General features: G+C 32.2%; 1 protein-coding gene across 1 annotated transcript in view; it reads left to right on the forward strand.

Moving 5' to 3' along the window:
* Nucleotides 1-23,758, forward strand: part of LOC142332349 (voltage-gated inwardly rectifying potassium channel KCNH6-like) — a 792,659-nt gene that overhangs the window by 268,539 nt on the left and 500,362 nt on the right. The gene's annotated exons all lie outside the window — the stretch shown is intronic.

Raw genomic sequence — 23,758 nt, forward strand, 5'->3', positions numbered from 1 at the left:
TTTCCTTGCTGTGACTTCCTTATTGGCCAATCCCTTCGGAAATGGCGCTCCAGGCAGTAATGACACCACGGAGCCAAGCTACTTCTACGTCAAGTTACCTTGTCATTTGTTGTAGCCACGGAAGTATCCGGTTGAAGCTCATCTACACTGTTCCGCGAACTTCTGCCCAGAACTAACGCGGATTTCGTGAGTACTATTTAACATTGTAGCTTGTATCTCCTGTTCGTCTGCTTCAATGATGATGGCCCGATGCAGCGGGTCGTCAATATCATGGATGGTTGCCGCTCGCAGCGAAAGTCGAGTATGAGGTCTGAGCTGCTCCAATAATATTGGTGGGAAAGCAACTTCACTGCCGAGAGCTAGTCGGTGAATGAGTTTCCTGTTTTGCAACAGAAAAGTTCCACCGATTCGTTAGCTCCTTGCCTTTGCCCGTAAAGTTGAGACCAGAGCTTGGCAGTAATCTGCGGGCGGTTATATTGATACTGAAATCGGTCAATGAACTCGGACCAATCGAGTTGTAAGTTTTTGTATCGTCTGGCCCAGGCTACAGACTCTCCTTTCAGCTGCCCTTCGGCGTGCTCGACCCACTGCTGAAAAGGCACTCTCTGTTCTTGTAACTGAATTCATAGACGAGAGAGGAACAGTTCTGGGTCCTCGTGTGGTGGACAGCTGAAGTTGCCGTTATCACCGGCGGAAATGCTGCACGGATGCTCGCAACCAGGCTGTCAATGTTGTTGGGTGCCTTGTGTGTTGGTCAGTCGGCTAAGCTGTGGTCGGCAGAGGCGTGGTTATGTCCAATCTTCTTGCCCAGACGATCTTCGTCCCACGTTGGGCGCCAACTTGCATAAACTGTAACGACTATTTTTGTTTATAACATGTAGTAATGATATGTGAAAAGTGCAGCTCAAAACAAAACTGTCTCAATCAATTAATGATTCAAAGGATGATTAAAACAATTGTTCTTGGTTTTATGAAGCTGAATAATTGAGAATTAGTACATCTAAAATTTATTATTTTGTATTCTGTACTCAGTATTCAGTACGTTTGGAAATAAAGAGCAACAAAAAAGTTATATATATTTTTTTAATTATGTGTAATAATAATAATATAATATTATATATATATATATATATATATATATATATATATATATGTACAAATATCATATTTAGGCAATAAAGGAATTAAATATCTCTCAGATACAATGCGCCCGTTCGTGTTAATTTACATATTGCGCCTGATGGAGGGTTTATTTAGGCATCAATGATTTTATGGTACAAAAGAGCATGAGAATCGCGCAAGTAGTAATGTTAAAATACAAACGCTTACCGTGGATTGAAAGTGAAAAACTCGATGAAACTAAATGTAGTTGTCATGGTTTTAGTTCAACCGGTTAAGCATAATTTACTGCAACAATAATCTGGTTCATTGATAAATTTATTGTATTTTTTTGCTTTATACGTAATATTTTGTGAGTGATATCTTCATCCCAAAAAAATGAAAATGCTGTTTTTAAAGATTTCTGTTTATTGTAAAAATCTGATGTGTATAAGACATGACTTCCTTGTACGCCTATTAAATTACGTATACACATTTTTTTGCTGCACTTCATTTAAATTTATTTCATTTGAAAGTGAGATGCAATCCTCCAATTTTTTAATAAAGTGGACTAGTTATACAATTGCTGAAATATTAGTTTTATTAACTTCAAATATTTATACAATTATTAATTCAACAATCTTGCATGAAATATTAGGATACAGTAAACGTCCCTTTATAACTCATATTACTAGATCAGTATTATTCGTATCTTCGTCAATTGCTGTTAGCAAACGTTTTAGATTTCTGGTGTGTCGTTTAAACAAAAGATCATAATAACTAAACTATTTCCTTGAGTGAACTCCTGTATACTGTTTAAAAATGTTAATTTTCACCACACGATTAAAATATTCAGTTTTTATTTATGTATTACTTGGTGAATAATCAAAAATTAAAAAGAAGCAATCATACAGGAAAAAGAAAGATAACATGAAGAAATATGTCTCAAAAGCCGACAAGATGAATATAAAGAGGAAGAAAACGTTAAGACCAGGAAAGAATAAAAAGAATAAGAGAAGATGATGAATATAAGGAGATAGAAAATTTGAAAACTAGAGAACAAATTAAGATCAGAAGAATTATATCAAACTAAAGAGCGATTAAATTGGCAACAAAAAACAAATAAACGAAATGATGATCAACTTTGACTTAGGGAGAATATTGTCCGACAATATCAGAGGAGTAATGAACTAAAAGATAAACATTTTTTGCAATTTATTAATGATAGGGCATGTATGGCTCAGTGTATATGTTGTTATTGTGATGGTCTATTGTTTAGTCACTCTGTAGTTAACATTAATGTGGATAAAATTAAACAGAAATTCCAGAATAATTTAAAAAAGATAAAATAAAAAATCCAAAAATAGTACGATTCTGAATTATAATTTTCAATTAATATTAAATAATCACATGTTTCACCAAATCTATTATATATACACATACGTAATGCCTATTAAATTTACACATTTTTAGAAGTACATAAAATTTTATTTCACTAATAATTTTTTTTTGTATTTCATTGAATTATTATTTATTGTAAATATTTTTTTTACACTCACGAGTTAATTGGTCCCGGGTTCCAATCCCGGTCAGGCATGGCATTTTTCACACATGCTACAAATCATTCATCTCATCCTCTGCAGTAATGCTTAACTGCGGACTCGGAAGTTAAAAAAAAATTTATATATATTTAAATTTAAAAAAACGAAAAGTTAAAAAAAATACAAAATTTGATGAATTGTGATTCGAACCGATGTGATTTCCCTTTTAAGATCAAAATATTTCATTAATTAAAATTTTAATTTCGATTGAAATCAAAAACGGAGGTGCAGAACTAAGTATTACGAAAGTGCTAAATCCAAAATTTCAACATCCTGCGGCTAATTGTTTTTGAGTTATGACTCAAATTATTTTGAGTCATACGCAAATACATGCATACGTAGGTACAGACGCCATGCCGAAACTAGTGAAAATGGATTCTGGGTTAGTCAAAATGGATATTTCCGTTGAAATATGAAAACCGGAAATATCAATAACATCAGATTTCTATTTGCTGAGATTAAGTATAATATAAACGGAAAAGAAGTAGCCAAACTAGAAAGAAATGTGGGTGTAAAAACGATTATGAAAAATGCAATTTCAATGGCAAATACTTTATTTTCATCGGTTGAAAGAGCCAGATGGATGAATGGTGAAAATAATAAAATTTATACGGACAATGATCGTAATTTTGGTTTGTATATACCATTATCAATGTTGATAGGTTTTGCTGAAGATTATAAAAAAATTATCATAAACAATAGACAAGAATTAGTGTTGAAATGTTGTAATAACGAAGTAAACGCGATATTCGCTGCAGTTTCAGATCATAAATCTAAACTGGAAATAACAAAAATCGTATAGACTGTACCGTATTTAAAAGTGGCGCCTGGATATAAAGTGGAATTGCTTAAATTGAGAGATAAAAATAAAGAAGTGCATATGGAATTTAGAGACTGGGAACTTCACGATTGTCCAACAGTTCCTCAATGAAATTATATAACGTGGAATGTAAAAACATCATCCCAGTTAGAAAAACCGCATTATGTTATTTTAGGGTTTCAAAACGATAGAAAAGATAACGCTGTTAAAGATATGTGGAAATTTGTCCTTGTAACGTGAAAAATATTAAAGTGATGATAAATTCAACCCCATATCCATATGAATATTTACGGTGGAGACAGGTATTGATGTCTAAAGTTTGTTTACAGAATTTAATAAGTCATATAAAAATATCGAGTCGTCGTACACATTTTCAGATTAAAAAACAATTATCCGTTTTACGTGACTGATTTTTTGTTCGCGACAAGATGAATCTATAAAAATAGGTGTTGTTGATTTGAGAATTAAAATTGAAACTGAAGAAAATAACAAGCCCATAATAGTTACAATTAATTAATTAATAATTACAATAAGTAGAATATTGCTTATTAATATACAACGCAGTCGCGTATTCACCATTAATCGGTAAAGTGATAAAATAAGAATAGATTTTTTTGCCGATTTACGTTTTTTGGATTTTTTTGCAGTTTAGGTTACGTATAAGAAACTCGATACATCTAAGAATGAATGATTGAAAGCTGCTGTGGGGAATTTGCTGACGTCATTGAGAGGCTATAGGCTGTTACTGATGCATTAAAGAATCATTAACAGCAACGTCATAGACATCTGCACTGGATACAAAAGGGGATACATTAAAGAAGAGCCCATGCGAAGCGCGGGTAGTTTTCTAACTTTTTAAAATTTGGCCTATATGATTTCTATCCGTGTTGGGATACTATTGTGTAGGGCATTATTTTTCAATCAAAAGTGCCCTAGGACGCGACGTTTTCGAGATATTTTCGGACACCGAAGGAAATAAATTAAAGAATCATTAACTTGAAAATGATGCTAATGAAAGAGTGCGAATTATATGTATTTTACCTGTAAAAGGCTGCATAATGTGTGACGTTTCACATAAAGTGAAAAGTACACATACGATCACTTTATTGTTTTCTACAATAAAGTGGGTGTGACCTAAGTCACGTGTTGCTCTCTGATTGACTGTTTTTGATGTAGAGTCAAAGTGCTGCTCTCTGATTGGCTGTCGTACTATAACCGTTCATTTTTAACCACTTTTGTTAATAAATCCCTGCTGTCATATAAATGAATGCTGGTAGAATTAATAGCAGTAATAAAGTAACAGCAGTAAAATAGTAGTTGTATAATAACACTAATATATAGTAATTAATAGCATTAATAGCACAGTTAAAATTAAAAAATTGAAAAACGTGAACTAGTTCTAATAGTTATTTATTCCTTTGTTTTAATTTAAATTAAATCAATTCGTTAGTTAGGATTATAAACGATGCTGAAAAGGTAAATTTATGATTGTAAATCAACCGCATCAGTTTTTCTTGACTGCTTTTCTGAAGTGTTTTATTACGAGTGTTCGACATTTTTTACGTGATCCTCCCTATGCATATTTTTACATGAGCAATGTTTTCACTAATTTCTGTTCTTTGCATTTTTCTCCATTATTAAATTCTTACAATTTATTCAGATCGTGTGTAATCTATTTTCTTTGACATCCTCTTTTTTACTGATCTTCTGTATTATTTTTACTCAACCTTCTCTTCATGAAATTAATATGCCCTATCCAATAACTTTTCACTGCAGAATTGTCAAGTAGTCTCTTTAATCATTCTACCTAGAAAAATTGCTTTATTCCTTACTGTTAGCTTCTTAATTTTCCCACTAACCCTTACACCATTAAACTCCTCTAATATTTGCTTTACTCGTTTACATAAAGTCCATGTTTCACAGTTCTAATGCAGCATCTCTTAATATAGCACTTCACGAGACGTGTTTGAAGTTAATTCCATTTTACTTGTCAATAATATTTCTTTCGTATTTAAGAATATATTTATCTGTCGTAGCTACCGGAAGAGAAATATTTATTTATTGATTACTTTTTGTTGATTTAAGATCAAAATTTTTTTAAATTTTGGTGTATGTGTTGTAAATTAACATCAGAGATTAACCCAGTTAATTTTTTTTTTATTAAATCCAAATATGGATTGTAGTATTGTCCAGCACTCCTACAAAATTAAATAATGAAATTGAATGAAACATTTCTTATTTATATATTTATGTAAAAATAAATTATATCTTCAAATAATAAAATTTGGTAGCGAAATTAAAATTAATTAAAAATAAGTTACAATTTGTGGTTAGAAATGTGCTGAAATTACTTATCTTTGAGTAAAATGATTACCAAGTAGTTAACAAACAATTCGCCGGTTACACTGAAACATCAAAATGATGCTGCGCGATGTAACCTTTGATTAATTCGCCGTCATCGTCCGTGATCCCACTGTTCCAAAGAGCAATTTGGCATTCCCATCAACTTCTATAAGAATAGGACGAGCCGCTACTAACATAACAATTCTATCCCACCTTTTTAAGTGCTGTTCAATGGGATCCCTGTACTGAAAAGTACGATCTAACTAGAATCAGGTCCAAACCATTCACGGCAAGCTTAACAAAGTCGTGATGTGTGTCAGAGGTCTGCCGTACAAAGACACTATCTATAGACTTTTTGCACAAAACGGCGGATTTATTGTCACCAACGAAAAACTTATTCCAACCTGAAAAACATGGCAAATCACCCTTGACCACATACGGGTGTTGCAGAAGAAGAACATCGAGGCTCCGTTTCTCAACAACCTCACCTAACTCAATTTGGACTACAGAGGCTCCGTGGGCATTAAGTTGACCGAACCGAACTATCGAGAGAGATGAACTAAATCTCAAATGCTCTCACGTAGCAACCAGTGTGGTTGCTACCACACAGTAAGGAGTGTCCTTACTATTGACTGAATGCCTATGACTTTTGCGCAACGTTTTACAGTTAACGCAAGATACAGCCTCTTTCTTTTGCGAACAGTCGTCACGCTTAAGGCCTTCCTCGCTAATATGCGCGCAGACCAACGCATACTTACAGACCTTGACCCTGTAGTCAAATCTACAACACATAAAGCATCGCTGCACGTCAACATATTCCTTGACGCGACAAAATGCGAAATCAAAGATGATGCGTCCCTCCGACACGAATTTCTAATAGAGATCAGCACCTAACTCAAATACTCCGTGACACTGTGGGGCTTCACGCTTACCAGTCTTGAAAACAAGCCGACACTGATCCTTCGTCCAAGCCAGTGTTCTGTTATCAGATGAGAGAAAGAACCTCGTCGTCGGAGAGGCTCCTTTCGATGTCATACACATGAAACGAGGCCTTCTTAGACACTTAGGGTCTACCTTCACCTCAAGCTTCTGGACAGCAGGAGACTCCTTGTTGACAGGGACCATCTCCTTGTTTTTCAGGAACAACTACCAGCCCTTTGCTTTCTCTTAATATCCCTGATCTTTAGCTAATTCAGGTCACCTCGAAGTGGGGCCCGGATATCACGCTTGAGTTCTTGGCTGGTGGTCTTCGAGCCCTCGACCTTGTTTACAAAGATTACCTCCTCCGGCTTCTTCGCCGCCTTGCTGGTTTCGCGCTTGGTCTTCAGCACGTCAGTGTAGCGTCTGGGCTGCGCTGGTTCCTGGACCTCCTTGGACACGGCTTTGTCCACTTGGTGTTTAGAGGCCAAAGCCTTCTGCTACGGCAGAAACCGCCTCTTTGATCTTGACCTGACGGGGAAGAATAGTCTTCCTCGTCTCCACACTTACGCCGCCGCGAAGCAAAAGAAACTCAAACAAGTAGTCCAGGTCCTCCTGGACTACTTTAGCCAGCGGGGCAGAACTGCAGGTCTGCCCTTCACACTGCGAAATGCCTCAACTGCCGGGGTCACCATAATCCGGGTGGGTGTGCCCGTGTCCATCGCGCTGGACTTGTCCTCGGAGGAGCTTGACGACACGAGTTCTGGCTTTTTCTTCCGTCCAGACTTCCTAACCTCCTGGAAACTTTCCATGGCCGAAGATTCCCTAATCCTGCCTGACTAAACGAGATTCTTGGTGTCTTCCTCCTATCTACTAGGTTTGGAAAGCTCACAAACGTGAAAATTGCCCGCAGCGAGCATAGGCAGCCGGAGACCTTAAATATTCTCCTGTCCCATTATGCACCTCTTCGCCGCTACTGGATCGATTAAGTTCATTGCGTACAGTTCGTACGGCAAGAAATCGTTGATTACTGCCCTCGTTCTGAAAAGAACGCCAGTAGAACTAAAAGCGCTACACTTTACTCGTTACAGGGACTTACGATCCTCCTTATCGCCACGCTGAGGCGAGTGCCCGAACAAATATTCGCCTAGCATTGCGTACACAAGTAGAGATTGACGGGTCTAAATTTATACGATATTACCGTTGCTAAAGCAACAAATCGAATTCACTCAGAACTGTCGAAGGTATACACACGACGACAGATCAAACACACAGAAAAGGAGTCTCAGACGCAACGTCACTTTGTCCGCATCAAAGGGTCAAACTATAAAATGGAATACAATGAGAAAATAATGGATAGGGGATTTATTCACATGAATCTTTTTGTTTATTTTATTTTTCAGTATCAGTCTCATAAGTTTTGTCAGCTCTCCTGGGACATTCTGCACAACTATTGCAGGGGAAAAAGCAAATCTCAATAACGTGCCCAGTAGTTGTTTTTAAGGTGTTATTGTTGTATAACATGCCCCACAAAACAATGCCCAAAACATACATACGTTTTTCTTCAAAGTCCATATTTTGAAAATTGCGAAAATATTTCAATTGAAAAGGATATTTCAATTGAGAAGGACAAATGCGTTCAAAGTGCTTTGAATTAAATTTGTCATAATCTCCGAGATAAAGTAGAGAATACTTTGTTAAAGTCTGCCCAACAAGTATAAGAAAAAACGAATTAATAAATCAAAAATAAACTCAAATTACGAATTATTCAGAATTATATTTTATTGTGAAATGTTATTTCAAATGATCTAATATAATAATTTTAATATTTGGCGATTTTAACTTTCCTATAGTAGACTAGCTTTTTCTTTCTCTCTGGTAATGATAAGTCTGTATTTCATTTTCTTAATTTTATATTAAAACAACAATATTGACCAGCGCATTTTCAATTGAGATTCAGAATGAATAAAACCCAGCACTCTAAACCTATTTTATCCAATGAGCGTGAATGAATTAATATTATCGATTCTTATTGCTGTTAGGAACAAGATCATACATGTTTTCTTGTAACTACACAGATGTTATTTTCGGTTGCTGGGTGCAGTTCTCAGTGTAATTTCAACGTTGAAGATCATGAAAGTTTTCCTTTTTGTTTAACTCTTTAAATATCGAATTTGCCTCATCATCCTTGTATAATTCAAGGGGAAATGAATTCACTTATATTGAACAAAACGGGTGAATGTATATTTACTCCCAAATCAACAATTTAAACTCTTTAGATGACTGTTAATTTTTTTAACCTATCGAAAAGAAAAAAAGACCTTTGAGTTGTAAATAGAGAAAGTGCACTAATAACTCAAACCGTTATAATAAGACTGTTAATATTTTTACTCTTCAGATTCGTCAAGCAAAGGCTTATTTTGTTAACAATATCATGGTTGTTAATGATAAAGGCATCTATAAATTTATAAACAAAAGAATTACTACAAAATTTTGCAACCCATTTATTGAACTTGGGATGTCTGCTCTACCGATGATGAATATATTAAACTTCTTGTCGATATGCTTGTTAAGGCCATTACTACTTAACCTAACAAAACTTTGCAGGCTATCGTAAACTAGACGTTTTTAAATAATGTTGCGACACAATTCTTTACAATAGATTTTACTTAAAATCAAAATCTAAATGGCAATTTTATTTTTAAACAATCATCTTCATTAGTTAACACTGCAAGAAAAAAATATGAAAAAAATGAAATGAAAAACTAAGAAATTATAACAAAATTAATCGAAAAATGAATAATATGAAAAACGCTGTATAACAAATACTCTTAGCTGAGATGTGAGAATAAGAACAAAAATACTTGTAAAAAAATTATGTTTATGTTTTTTATATAAATAAAATATTTTTTTTAATTAAATGATTTTTGGAGAGTAATCTAAAAGTTGCTGTTAAAAAAATGTAAAAAAAAAATGGAAATTTTACAATGGTAAAATAAAAATTAAAAAATTACTTAGATAATATTTTTTTATTTATTATTAATGACAAAAATACAATAAATTATTTAAAAAATTATTGTTTCAAAAATGGCAATAAAATAACAACTGGTGATCAAATATGCGCAATACTGTATTAGTGTTTAAATAATTTTGTAAGGTATATTAAGTATATCGATTCCAGCACGATGGCGCGCCTCCTTACTTCTCTGGTGCCGTTCCTACTTTTTAAATCTTTTCCCTGAGAAATCGGTTGGTCGTGGAGATCCATATTCCTGGCCACCAGGATCGCCTGATCTAAAACGTTTAGATTTTTGCGTCTAGGGATGGATGAGAAATATTGTATACAAAAGAAAAATACAGTCTCCTGAGGAATTAATTGTCCGCATTATGGATATAAGTTGCTCAGCCATATCCATAATGCGAATAAACATTAAGTTACTCAGCCAATGTTTATTGAACACTAAAGAGAGCAAAAAAGCAGTACAGAAGCATGCCAAGAGATGTTGAAAATGGCAGGCTCATTTTTGAACATTTATTATCAACTGGTACGAATAATGAATGCATTTTTGTCTAGTGTACTGTTTCTAAATAAAATTCGGATTTTTCTAACTTCTCTTAGTTTTATTCAACTTATACTGTTTTGTTCGGAAGTAAATTCTCTACAATTTTTTTTTAGAATTTTTATCAGTTTGTTATCCATTTAACAAAGTTATTGTACTTCAGAGTTTTTTTACCCCAATTTATTGGTTTTCACCCCGAATTTTTCAAAAACTACTGCCGATACGGTTCTGAGACCTAATTTATTCGAATAGATCAGGTCAGAATCCATATGTTCTAAACTTTTAGTACCACCTCATTTCACCAGGGTAGCTGAAATCAAAGCGAATTCTTTCAGTAGCCATAACTCGCAAACCAAGCGTTTTAGGACATATGTTTATATGAATTTTTTCCATTATTTTCCAAAAAGAATAGGTTATGAATGTTCCGGAAGAACTTAAAAATTCTAAAACAAAAAAAAAAAAAATGGAAATTATACAATGGTAAAATAAAAATAAATAAAAATTACTTAGATAATATTTTTTTTATTATTAATGACAAAAATTCAATAAATTATTTGAAAAATTATTATTTCAAAAATGGCAATAAAATAACAACTGGTGATCAAATATGCGCAATACTGTATTGCGCATATTATACGCAATATTTACTGATGATACACGGAGTGTATATATTGCTTTTTTTTTAAAGAAAATACGCTGACCTAACATTTCCATTATCTACCTTTCATTTATTACGTCTGAAATTTCTTCAGAAACTTTGCAGATCTTTAACAATCAACTTTAACAACAGATCTTTAACACTACAATCTGATGAGTGATACGTAACGAAATATATTTCCTGGTTTAATGGGTTGAATAATTACACAAACAAATTTATTTGTTTAAAGTAAATATACTTTACAAAATTTATTTTATGCGCTAAGTTAAACATTATTCCTCACAGTTGCTTTCTTAAAAAAAAAAATTAGGCTTAATTACTTTGGATACAAATTGTTAATATGGCGGACATATTATCTTTTTATATGGTTATATGTTTATATTATAAAATAATTATATAGTATATATTATACACTAATATAATCGTAGTAAGAAATGTTTCTAGGGATGCCAGGTCTCTGATTAATAACTATTAAGGAGATACTTCTACTGGATCCCGATGATTTTCTGGATAAGATAGGTTGTTCAAATATTTTGTAGGTATGATTTCGTGTGGACAGATGTCTAAAACAATAAAAAGTAAGATTATCGTGGACCAACGTAATCTGACTTATTGAATAGTTTACTGAGAAAGGAACGATGTTTTACGGTAATAAGCAAATTGTCTTATTTAAAAACTTCAGCAAATCGTAAGAATAAAATAAAGTATGTGAAAAATATTTGATCATTAGCTTCTGAGAAACAGACTAGATGAATTGCGACATCTGTAATGGAGATAACGACTTTGATGTTTTTGTAAGTATAAAGCAGCGGTGGCTTTAGAAACTTAGTTTTCACCAATCATCTCCTTTAACAGTTTCTAAGTAAGGTAATAGTCTCATTTTAAAATGAGAAATTTTAAGAAAAGTTGTTACATACGTCTTTCTGGCTAATATAAACATTTTTTTCCATTTTCTCAAACATCTGATAACTAGTTCTGCTTAACTGCGTGACACATATAGTATAAAAATCTAGCAAATTGTATGTTTCTGAACTTTAGATATGGCTAAAGATAGAGTTATTAAAAAAAATAATTTTATTTTTATAAAATGCATAAAAATATGGGTGTATAATTCAGGCTATATTCTTAACAATATGTTTTTTAAAGAATAGATCGAATTCAATATAATTTTTAAAAGCTTTTGACCTGAAAATATTAGAATTTAACTAAGAAACATCTTTAAACTGTAATTGTTTTTTTCTTTGATTACCCTCTCACGATGAAAGATAATTTTTATTATTCGTTTACACCCACTTTCTATTGAAACTCTGTATACCTTTTAGAGTTTTACAATGTACATTACAATTGTTATTTAAAAATTTTATTTATTTTATTATAAATAAAGCTTATTATACTAACAATTATAAACATATATGATGCGGGTAAATGTTAGGAGTTTACATTACACAAATTTTTTGTTTATTGAATGTGGGCATATATAAAATGAAATCATTTCTAGATTCAACCATTAATCTAGAGATAGATTAATCTGTTGGATACACTATACTCATCAATCTTCCTATGGCTGTGGTCTATTTAATCATCAGACTCACAAGAGGATAACTTCTTTCACTTAGAATCGAGTTGATCTCTATGTAGCCTGCCACTGTAACTGTAATGAACAGAGTGAAAGTATTACTTTTATGCTGAATTTCATCAATATTTCTATGAAAATGGCATGTTTATACAACGAAGCTTGCCAGTTAAATGAAGAAAAATCCATCGAGAATCGCTTTACTCCTCATATTTTGTAGCATCTATTTTTGTCATTATTTAACATAAGCGACTGATATCTTTTAACTTTCCTTCGTCCTTTGCACAGGTTTATGAACACAGGACGACTTTACCATATTATTAGCAACTTCATACTTGGTGATATTGATGAAATATGCGACAAAAAATCAATAATGAGAACTTCTTTTTTTAAGCTCTATAAATGGTATAGTTTTTTTTTAGTTTGTAATATTACGTTATCATCCTTTGTAAAACGATAATGTGAGGAATATTTATCTTTTTTACTTTTCTCAAAGATTTATTCAGGAAAATTATAGTAGATTATCAGTGAATCCAGGAGTTAAAAACATAGGTAAACCGCTTACTTTTTTATTAATATATTTAAAAAAAAATATTTTTATAAGTTTACGTTAGATCATATTAGATAACTGAGCGATTCACAACAGAAAAAACCATACGACATTATTAAATATTATTTAAAAGATTGAATTTTGTAAAAAATAGTAATTTTGGAACCTGGTGGTGGGAAATTGCTTTAAATTTAGTTCTGTGATGGTAAGATAAAATAACATTCTTTCTTATTTGCGTTGATATGAATGTTTAAACTACAGAATGGTCTTTTTGCTTTGAGGGATAATACAAAATTTTCATTAAATGGCAGCCGTTGTTTGTTCGGTTATATAAGGTTTGGTAGCAGAATTTTAACTACAGCTGTTCTGGATACTACATCACTTTATATGTAGCCAGTATATTGCTTGACGGTAAATTAGGTCAAGGGCGATCTTTATTTTTCTTGTCTGTACACGCGTAAACAGTTGAATGAATCACTTTCACCATATTTTTCAGTACATTTAAAAGTCCATCGGGGATTTAAATCTGCTATTTAACCAATTCAAAAAATTGTTATAATTCACCATACATTGTATTCTACCAATGGGGAAGGTCTTACCATGGCTGCTCTCACTTGTTTCTGTCTTGTGCAAGTGTTTGTTTCCGTATATTTTCCTCTTTCCACAATCCCATCAATCAACTGAAATCTTCTTCTTCCCCTTCCTCTCTTTGTAAAGTTTAGTTTAATTTTGTTTTAATATTCTAGTATTTTTTAAATGAACGTTTGGCAACATTTTTCTAAATTTCATTCCAAATGTAAATTTTTATTTCGTGGTTTAGTATTTTAGTAGCATACTTATATTTAAAATAATCTATTCATTACAATTTTTAGGTGGATCCTTAATAATTATGTTGCTTCTGCTAGTTGTCGGTTGTTGAATATTTTCAAAGGATAATTGAAAATGATGGTTTCAACAGTAAGTGATTTTATTCTAATTTGCTTTTCGTATTTCCTATTGGTAATTGAATTATTTTTATAAAGGAATATTCATTTTTGTAAGATTTCTAGGAAAAGCTTACACAAATGAATATGTTGTAATATTAACTGTTTTTCAAACAGAGATTTCTTTGCTAAATTTAACTTGTTTAACAGAAACTTAACTAGTAAATCTCTTTTCAATTGAGCAAAACAAGAATGGGTGCACTGTAGGGTCAACGGGTAGTTGTAACATTAAAATATAAATAATAATAATAATAGTTAATAATAATCTGTTCTATTTTTTTTTCACAATGTTCAGACCATTAGAATTACAGCACCCGTTTTTTCTAATAAAAATATTTGCTATTGAAATCCTTGAAAAATTTCAGTAAGAAAAGATTAATTTTGCAAACTTAAACTCTACCTCAAATTTGATATTGCACCAATAATAAATTAAACATTAAGGACTGAACTGTGTACCTTACTTCCACTTTTCCCCAGAAATATTTTACTAGGCTTTTCACTCAGACATTGTTTTACCAGAAATCCATTTAGCTTTTCCTGAGCTGTTTGCAGTTAATTACTTAATTTAGTATTCTTATTAAATAGTTTAATTCACTTATTTATCGAGTACTATTTTAAATATGTTATTGGAGCTTACTTTTTCTACGTTTATAAATGCGTACAAACGTGATCGTATTGTGTAAAGTTTTTAAAATTTAAAGTTGCAAACATATTTTACTAAGAATTATACTAAAATAGGCGATTAGCTTTCATTTACCAGGTTTTTTAAATAAATTTCAAGATTAAAATTTGTAACCAAATTAGATCCTTATTGGTCACCGAGATTATTTAATATTATGCGAAAGAGTATGGTTTTCTTATTATGGAGATGGTTGTTTTATTGTGTTGTATATATCCTTCCGAATGGTTAATAAACAATAAAGTAAGGTTTTGGACATTGCTGGATTAATATATACCATCGTATCTGTATCGTATTAGAAATAGGAATCGTATAGCAATCCCCAGGTATTTCAATGCACGTGTACATGAAGGTATCCATTGAGAAGAGACGGGTCAATGTTCTCAGCAATGACGTCACAAGTGTGACGTCATACGCCTGGGAACTCCGCCAAAGCACGCTGTTGCCAGTTTTCCATATTTTAAGCGTATTATACGTCCTACAATTCATTTCGTTATCACATAACTGATAATAAAATAACTAATAAAAAATTTTCAAAAGATTTTCATCAAATGAAACCGCCTATCTAGTATTGTGTTATGTATGCAATTACAAGTATAGAAATATTTTTCTATTAATATATACTCTATATGCATGTATAATACCTTTTATATTTCTGTATGCAAATGCTTTATTTTCCTAATACTTTCCTAATACAGTTAAATTTAAAAGTTCCTATAATGTTATTATTATAAAATAATACTTTAAATTGAAAATAGATATATGAATGAAAAAACGCAATTAAACTTCTTACCTCTTTAAAAAAAAAGGAAATAAGTTCTTTGTTTTATGCATTTGGCTTTAGTGTCACGGTGAACAAAACTGTATTCAATATGATATGTTCATATCATATTGAACACAGTTAGATTAGTTTCAAACAACCATATTACCAAGAATGTACTATGCTATAAGAATACCAACTGCTATTACCAATTTACTATGCTGAAGATTGCTCAAACAATAAGTGTGTGTAACCATAGTTTTAACGTTAATAGGTAAATGAATAAAATTTTTGTTGGTTTTTGGTTAGGTTTATAATTATACAACTTTATTAATATTTTTGTGTATTTTTTAAAAGTATTAATTGAATTTCTTACATTCGAATTCAGAAATGTTTCCCTACATTATTTATTACTATGCCACACAACAAATTTTTCAGAAATGACTGAAAACACATTTCTTCAGTCTACTTCTTAAAAGTTTTTTTTGTTCAAGTGGAATACCATTAATACAGAGTGATTTTTTAGTCCTGTTACCCAATTTTAAATGTAATTTAAGAAAGGGAAATTTAGGTGGAATAAAAAAATGTATTTTTTTACTTACAAAAGAGATTTAATAAAAACCTATTACTTACATAACTGTTAAAGAATATGCTGAAAATGCTCACCCCTTGCGGTTATTCACGCACAGATTCTTTTCAGCATACTAGCAGAAACCTTTTTAAGAGGTGCATTGGAAATATTCGTGATTAAGTCTGTAATATTGTCTTTATGTTCATCAATAGTGTGAGGATTGTTTTTGAAGGCCTCGGACTTAATATAGCCCCACAAAAAGTAGTCAGGAGATGTGAGGTCTGGGGACCTTGGAGGCCATAAGCCCTTGCTTATTGTTCGATCATCAGAGAACTCTTGCAGAAAATCCATGGTTTTTCGAGACATGTGGCATGTAGCGCCGTCTTGCTGAAACCAGCAGTACCGTTCTTGAGGTTCCAGGAGGGACACAAATTGGCGCACAATATTCCTGTGTACTTCACCATTTACTGTCTGTTTGAAGAATATAGGTCCGACTATACGATGACGAGATATCGCACACACACACACACACACACACACACACACACACACACACACACACACACACACACATATACCAATTTTTCAGGATGCAAAGATTTGTCTTGAAAAACGTTAGAATTTTCAACCGGTCAAATTCGACAGTTTTGACTGTTCACATAACCATCGAGATGGATCCAAGCTTCATTACTAAAGAACAATGTGTTTAAAAATTCGATTCCGTTATCATTTACGAGAGACCTAAACCAACGGCAATATTGCAATCACTTGTTTAAATCTGGAGGCTGAAGCTCTTGGACTAATCGTACGCGATACGGATACAATTTCAATTTTTTAGCAGCTTTCTGAACACTCGAATATGACAAACCAACTTGAGTGGACAATTTTCGTAAATTTTTCCGTGGAGAATTGAGCAATCTTGTTTTCACATTCTCTAAAACGTCATCTGTCAAGCGAGTTGATCGACCAGTACGTTTTCTGTCGCAAACACTACCTGTCTCTCGAAATCGGTTTGCTAGCCTAGAAATTGACATTTTTTCTGGCGGAGGAACACCAACAAATTTAATGTTAAATGATTCTTTTACACTCGCGTACGATTTCGTAGCAAAATATTGTTCAAGAATGAAAACACGTTGTTCTATGGTAAAAAAACATTCTTTTCGTAACACGACCGGAAACGGCACAAACGTTTACACAGCTCAAGGAGAATCAACTCACACTGCCGTATCTATAGCGGTTGAGTAGCGCTACCAACTTCGTGTCACAAAACAAAATTTCCCTTTCTTTGAAAAAAATTACCAGACATTAACAATTGGGTAACAGGACTAAAAAATCACTCTGTATAATCTCATAATTTGTGTCCCCAAGAGTTTTATTATAGAATCTTCTTTATTATGAGGCAGAAATCTGTAAAAAAAGTTTCGTTAACCATTTACCAAAAACGAAGTGTGTTCAGACTTATGCTAACTTTATGACTTTTTATCATATATTCGTATTTAAGTTTGGAATCAGTTCTCAAAGTACTTATCTTCACAACTTATAAGTAAATAATTATTATACTATATTTTTATTTTTTCTCTTCCAGTTTCCAGGTGATTTCTCTCGGGTTTTGCGAAACTGGTTTGCTCCTCAAGTATACATCTACAGCAGCTAATAAATACACATGTGTAAATTTTACTGTAATTGTGACTTTAATCCTTCAATTTTTTTGTTTGATTCTAAGAAAGGGATTATAAAATAATTATTTTATAATTTCAATGTTATACCCACAAGTCTCAATGTGGAATATAAATTTATAGACTAAAACATTAATAAATTCGACAGTTAACTTGTACATAAATCAAGTAAGATTATTTCAGTAGCGTAGTGTAATAATGTTAATTGAAAACAACCTTGTATAGTATTACCAACTAACAGGATATACGTTGGTTTCATGCCATTCTTCTTCCGAGTTTTATTTAACATCAAGTATCTTCTGTTCTGATTTATGGATCCAGTATAGTTTTCACTTATTTTTTTCTGGTCTCTTCCATATTTTGAACGGTTTTTCTTTTACATCTGTCGTTGCTGCAATGTGTTTCATACCATCCTAAAACTTTGGAAAAGATCATTTGAAATTAATTTTTATTAATGCTTTCGGTGATTTTAAGATATAATTGTTTGGTTTTACTATCATTGTGGCTATTAAAGTACGATCAGTACAATATTTTTTGATGTTATTAATATTTGTCGCTCTGTCTTTCACATTGTTTCCATTTAATAGATATGCTTATTTAACTTCGTACAAATCTCCTTAGATATAATTTTTTAGTGTGTAATATTATTCTTGATAAAGATAGTATTTTCTACGGAAGAGCCTTTATGCTTGAGATGATGTGCCTTGTATGAAATTCCTGTTTCCATCATCCTTTTAAATAAGCTTTTACATATCATCATTTGTCAACATCTGTTGCTATATGTCTCCTAAATTTATTTTCTTTAGTTTAATTTTGTGAAGTTGGTTTTCTTTTTCTTGCCAGAAGGATATATTTAGTTGTATTTCTATGTAAGCGTGTTTTGTATGTGTCGCTGAGTGTGCTCGCACCTCGCACACGTGTGTTAAGGTGTGTAAGGATTTTCTTATTTTCATTAGCTAAAAAGAGTTAAACGTTTTAACAGTTATTTTCAAAACAATGACAAAAATATTTAAACCTTACTTAAACCTTAAAATACCTTCCACTAAAAATTATCATTTACATTTTATACATAATTTCTAAAAAATAAGTTATGAATGAGAACGAGCAAAATTAAAATTGGCTTTAACGTTACTTTATGCTGTTAAATCTTCTGTTTTTTGTTGTTTTTGTTTTTAAGTGTTATAACGGTTGAGATAATTGTCACAAAGTAATTCTTTATGGGTTTCATTATTTATTTCCGTTTTGTTATCCTTAAAGGAATTATTTTCAAGTAAAGTGCTTTCTACATTGACAAGCTACAACAAAGGCAAACTTTTTTTTAAGTAATTAATTCTAAAAGGATAAATCCAAGTCTACGACACAATTTGTAAGAACTAAGTCAAGTGCAGAATGATTATCTAAAAATTCATAACTTTCGTTGCATAAAATATTGAAACTGTCCAAATCAACAAACTCAAAATAGATCTAGCTTTCAGTTTAGAATAATAATTTACGTATGAGCAAAAGGATCTGTCTCTCCAAGAAACACCTGCAGAATTGAAATCAATCATTATAATAACATCATTATTTAGTATGTCAAGAATATCCAACAACGATTTAAAATAATTCTCAATTATGCATTCCGACAAAATCAGAGGAAAATACAATAAAAAGATAAGAAGACTCTTTACACCAGGACCTGGCTCCTCAATCTATACCACCTCATTCAAAAGTTCCAAGTCATATCTACGAAGGAAATCGATTCTATTGTCAACAGCGATGACAGAACCACCACCACAAGCCGTCGAGCCAACATAGTTTCTCTCTCACATTTTGATAGTATATCTAAAGGTTCATTTCAGAGTAGCCTTAGTAGAGCCATCCTCCATTGGCATTCGAAGATACTTCTCCACAATACCACAGTCCTCTTAAAGTCTCCCATAAGCAGGCGCAAGTAGTACACCACTAGGCCAAACAGCCGGATTCATGACCTTTTCAAAATCAACTTCAAATACTTCGACATGGAATGAATTAAATGTGTCATATTTCGTTTTCAGCCGTTGACACTTTACGAATGGAAAAGCCAGTGATGTTAGTATACCCTGCACATTCCATGAAGAGACTGTAGAAGCAAACGTAGATACAAAAAGCCTTTTCTTCCTCGAACAAGCGAGATCTATTACCGTACCATAAGAACCAAAGCCGACATTCAGCTTTCTAGGCTGGGAGGATTGACTACCACTCTTATGTTCATGGCCAGACACCTGTGATCTTCTTCTTCCAGTTACCCTAGCCCAACTATTCATGTCAGAATCAGGTATCATACTCACACTTGCAGGAGATTTCTCGTCAACTGAAACCAACACCGTTTTGTCACTTCGGGCTACGTCGCCGTCAACCGAAACATTGATATTGTTAACATTGTCATTTATATCGTCAGTCTTACTAACTTATTATTGACTCTTCCATTCCTCAAAACAGACGAGAAAGATAAACTCGCACTCGTGTCAGATCCGACCTTACCAACAAAGCCATCTGCTTGCACTGCAGGCTTATGAGACGGAGAACTCTTACTTTTATTTCCTATTGCATAAGTAAATATATTCGCCCAATTAGGCTTGTGAACAGCAGGCATTGCGGCACGTGAAAGTTGCTCAAAAACATAAATTTACAAGAAAGCTGACTACTGAGCACAGAGAAAGAGCTCCTAAGGTCAGTATTCCCTGCCCTAAGCTCCACCAGCTCCTTCGTTATTGTGGCAAATTCAGATAAAACGACAGACACGACCAATTTGAACCCTTCCTCAATGAGAGCCCGGAGACATTACTCGAGAGAAACTCATCCCCACCAGCACTCTCATTATTCTGAATAATCTGTCCAATAACAGGCCCATCAACATCAGAAGCTTTAGAAACACTACTCAAAAGAGCCAAAGACCTAACAGGATTAACATCACTCCTCTTCCCTTCCATTACTAGACATTTAGGACATTGGAAGCACTTTTATTTTACAATACATAATTCATCGAAGATTACCCAAAACAACTAAGACGAGACAACAACGTCTGTCGTACGCACAACAACTAAGATACTTTTGCCATCCATAAAACATTTGTCCGCATCCAACACACTTGTCGATACTGCCAGGCACGATGGTCACCGACTAATATCTAATAATAATAATAATAATAATAATAATAATAATAATAATAATAATAATAATAATAATAATAATAATAATAATAATAATAATAATAATAATAATAATAATAATAATAATAATAATAATAATAATAATAATAATAATAATAATAATAATAATAATAATAATAATAATAATAATAATAATAATAATAATAATAATAATAATAATAATAATAATAATAATAATAATAATAATAATAATAATAATAATAATAATAATAATAATAATAATAATAATAATAATAATAATAATAATAATAATAATAATAATAATAATAATAATAATAATAATAATAATAATAATAATAATAATAATAATAATAATAATAATAATAATAATAATAATAATAATAATAATAATAATAATAATAATAATAATAATAATAATAATAATAATAATAATAATAATAATAATAATAATAATAATAATAATAATAATAATAATAATAATAATAATAATAATAATAATAATAATAATAATAATAATAATAATAATAATAATAATAATAATAATAATAATAATAATAATAATAATAATAATAATAATCCAGCCGGAATTAGGTACCACGAATTAAGAAGAAAATACGAAATTGCTATTCCAGAGACACTAGCAATTTCCACGATAGAAATACCGCCATGGCTTTTGCCAGCGGTAAATACAAGATTGGCTCTCTCAGGGAGAAATAAAAAAGAAGCCAGGAGTTATCATCCAACAGGAATTTTTGGCAACTGTCAGTAGTTACGAAGAACATATTAGAATTTATACTGACGGTTCTAAAACCGAACATGGTGTTGGATGCTCCATATATGTAAATGTATAAGCCCATTCTTGGAAACTGCCAGATATGGCCAGTGTTTATACGGCAGAACTTACTGCCATTCAGCAAGCTCTTCGCTACACAGAACATTATTGCGAAGAGAGAGTGCTAATATGTTCCGATTCTCTAAGTGCACTTGTTGCAATTCGGAACAAAAACATTAAGAATGTCCTAATCTCAAACATCCTGTCCATTTTATACGTTTTAAATCAACGAGGACAGCGATGCGTATTTGTATGGACCCCAGGGCATGCTGGTATTACAGGTAATGAAAGCGCAGACGAAGCTGCCAGAAAGGCAACAGTCTGCGATGATTTGGATGCATTTCCTGTAAGAGTGGCAGATGTTAAAAACTGTCTAACATAGTAAGAAACAAATGGAGTACTGATTGGAGGAGTTTAAATACAAAATTAAACTCTGTAAAAACTTCTCCATATAAATGGAAAAGCGAATTTAAGTTGACTAGTCGTGAACAAGTAGCTGTGACCAGACTTAGAATCGGTCACACGCGATTAACAAATTCATATTTGTTAACCGGGGAAGAGAGACCAATGTGCGGTGTTTGTAATAAAACACTTACAATTAAGCATCTAGTAGAAGAGTGTACAATATATGAGGACCTCAGAAAGAGGTTCTGGCTAAGAAATGACATCGCTGCTGATCTGGATAATGGAAATGAAGAAAAGATAGTTGCTTATTTACACGCCAGTGGTTGTCTTAGAAGTCTGTAAAAGTTGAAAATTTTTAAAGCTGTGGTAAAAGATACTCTAAGCGGTAGTTTTATATATACGTATAAGGGAGTCTCGAAGCGTGGCACGTATAGTGATGGGAGGTAGCCCTCTTTCCTAGGCCATCCTGGCTCGTCTGCATTCAAGAGCAGTGAGTCGGGGTGTGTCCAATGATGGCATGGGGGACCCTCAAGGGTAAACTGAGGACGCGAGGCTATGGGTAAGCGCAATGGATGCCTGTAGCCTGTTTATAAGGAGTCTACTGCCACAGCATCCTGGCACGACTAATATACTGCTTCACGGCGGTTCTGGTCGCCCCGAGGGTACTTAAACAAATTAATAAACGAGACAGGTAGAATAAGGAAATGGTATTGTATAGACATACATTTTTAATTTCATGTTCATTAAGATTTTTAACTCAATTTTTAATATCGGGGCCCTTTACACCCCGTAAGTGTTGTGTTTGTCTTTGTTGTTTTTATTGTCTTAATATATTTCGTGTAGTTTGTGCTTTTAAATAAAATGTAAGAGCCCTTTACACCCTTACATATGACGATCCTGATGGTGATACTAATTTCTTTTAAAGAATGTGACGAGGGCTAATGACCCTAGCAGTCGATGCCCGTAAAAAAAAAAAAATACATTTTATAGTTCAAGTGTAACAAAAATAAATTATTACTGTCAGTACTTTTAAGAAAAATTCGGTCAAGAACCTGTTTTCAATGCACAAATATACAAGTTAATACAAATATAGAATGAAACACAAATATATTTTATATATATATATAAATATATATACATAAAGTATATATATTTATATATATATATATATACTAAAATACAGTTTAGTTTCCTACAGTATAAAATGTAAAATACCTCATTTGTTTAATTTGTAATTGGTATTAGTATTTTCTTAGATTAATGAAATATTAAGCTATTCCTTCTTAAAACCAAAATATTTTCTTTTTCAGATGAAAGTTTTTATTCTTCATACTTTATGTTTTTAAAAGTAGACTGCAGTTGACAAAAAGGATGTATGGTACTACTTGATTTCCTCCCTTATACGAACAAACTTCGGAAATTTTTTAAAGTACCTTTTCAATTCTCTTGGTAAATATTATTCTAATTTAACAGACAACTAAAATTTTGAATTTATGTAACTTAACCTTGTGCTGTAAATAATAAATCGTCTCTATACAGTTACTGGGGAACGACATACAATTTTTCTTAAAGACCCGCT

Source organism: Lycorma delicatula, chromosome 1, assembly GCF_047948215.1.
Source record: "Lycorma delicatula isolate Av1 chromosome 1, ASM4794821v1, whole genome shotgun sequence".
NCBI classification, from domain to species: Eukaryota; Metazoa; Arthropoda; class Insecta; order Hemiptera; family Fulgoridae; genus Lycorma; species Lycorma delicatula.